Here is a 2261-nt window from a genome sequence, read left to right as displayed (position 1 = left end):
CGCTCCCGGATGGGGTCGAACCACCAACCTATTGGTTCACAGCCGAACGCGCTAACCATTGCGCCACGGAAGCCCAAAAATTAAATGGTCGTCATTTATTGTGCAAAAACTTTGGCTTTCTACGTTACATTTGAGATCCCACAACACCGCTCCCGGATGGGCTCGAACCACCAACCTATTGGTTAACAGCCGAACGTGCTAACCATTGCGCCACGGAAGCCCAAAAATTAAATGGTCGTCAGGTATTGTGGAAAAACTTTGGCTTTCTACGTTACATTTGAGATCACACAACACCGCTCCCGGGTGGGCTCGAACCACCAACCTATTGGTTAACAGCCGAACGCGCTAACCATTGCGCCACGGAAGCCAAGAAATTAAAAGGTTGTCAGGTATTGTGGAAAAGTTTTGACTTTTCACGCTACGTCTGAGACCCCACAACACCTCTCTCGGGTGTGCTCGAGCCACCAACCTTTTGAATAACAGCTGAGCGCGCTAACCATTGCGCCACGGAAGCCCAAAAATTAAATGTTCGTCAGGTATTGTGGAAAAACTCTGACATTTTACGTTACATCTGAGACGTCACAACACCGCTCCAGGGAGGGCTCAAACAACCAGTCTTCTGAATTGCAGCTGAACGCGCTAACCATTGCGCCACGGAAGCCCATAAATTAAATGGTCGTCAGGTATTGTGGAAAAACCTTGACTTTTTACGTTACATCTGAGACCTCACAACACCGCTCCTAGATGGGCTCGAACCACCAACCTTTCAGTCGATTAACAGCCGAACGCGCTAACCATTGCGCCACGGAAGCCCAAATATTAAATGGTCGTCAGGTATTGTGGAAAAACCTTGACTTCTTACGTCACATCTGAGACCTCACAACACCGCTCCCGGGTGGGCTCGAACCTTCAACCTTTTGTCAGGTACGCCACAAGAAATAATGAAGAGATTCCCTGATGTTTTTGACACGGTAGGAAAACTCCCGGGACAACATCACATGAAACTTCGCCCGGATGCGATCCCAACAAGAACACCAGCCCGCAAAATCCCGATCCAACTGATTCCACGGGTTGAAGCCGAAATACAACGCACGGTCGCTGCTCAGGTCATAGTTCCTGTCACCGAACACACAGAATGGCTTCATCCAATGGTAGTGGTTCCCAAACCAGGCAATGACATCCGCATTTGTTTGGATCCGCGCAATTTGAACAAGGCACTATTAAGAGAACACTATCCCATGCCAACATCCCAACAAATCTTCTCTGAGTTATCTGACGCCCAAGTTTTCACCGCATTGGATGCCAAATCGGCCTTTTGGCAAATCGAACTTACACCAGAGAGCTCTCGAATATGCACCTTTGCAACGCCATTTGGAAATTTCCGATTCACGCGTCTACCCTACGGGATATCCACTGCTTCTGAATACTGCCAAAGGATAATGAATTCTATATTTGGCGATATACCTCGAACACGAATTGCCACAGACGACTTCCTTATACACGGTTCAAACAAAGCAGAACACAACAAAATCCTATATACAGTATTGGAACGGGCGCAAAGAAAAGGACTGATGTTTAATTCCAAAAAGATCCAACTAGCCGTTACCCGCATCAAATATCTCGGTCATATCATATCTCCCAAGGGCGTCGAAACTGATCCGGAGAAGGTTGGAGCGATCAGAGAACTACCACCACCAGCGGACAAACCGGCACTACTAAGATTTCTGGGCATGGTTAACTTCATGGCAAATTATATTTCTGGATATTCCGAACGAACTGCTCCCCTACGGCCTCTTCTCAAGCAAGACACAGTATTTCGATGGGACGAAACCCACCAAGACGCTTATGACGACTTGAAACAAGCCATCACTTAAGCGCCAGTGTTAACATTTTACAATCCCAAACTACATAACACTGTATCCGTCGACGCTAGTCAACATGGAATTGGTGCCGTACTTCTGCAGCAAGGCAAACCTATTGAATACGCGTCGATGACCTTTACATCCGCACAAACGCGCTACGCTCAAATTGAAAAGGAGCTGCTCGCCATATTATATGCATGCGAACACTTTCATTATTATGTGGCAGCCGCCCCACTAACAGTGCAGACAGACCACAAGCCGCTGCTTGCCATTATCCGGAAGCCGTTCCATCTTCTCTCTCCAAGGCTCCAGCGCCTAACATTGCGGTTGGCGCGGTATGACCCGACATTAATTTATGTTCCTGGTACCAAGCTTTTCATCGCTGACGCCCTTTCGAGA

General features: G+C 47.8%; 1 non-coding gene across 1 annotated transcript; it reads right to left on the bottom strand.

The window, feature by feature from the left end:
* TRNAH-GUG (transfer RNA histidin (anticodon GUG)) lies at nt 1-73 on the bottom strand. The gene has a single exon. It is a non-coding gene; the product is annotated as a tRNA-His (tRNA).
* Nucleotides 74-2261: the final 2188 nt, after the last annotated feature.

This window comes from Phalangium opilio, unplaced genomic scaffold (assembly GCF_054372755.1).
Source record: "Phalangium opilio isolate 3A_F unplaced genomic scaffold, DU_Popi_V2 ptg001170l_1, whole genome shotgun sequence".
NCBI lineage: Eukaryota > Metazoa > Arthropoda > Arachnida > Opiliones > Phalangiidae > Phalangium > Phalangium opilio.
This window is presented reverse-complemented; position numbering and strand designations above follow the sequence as displayed.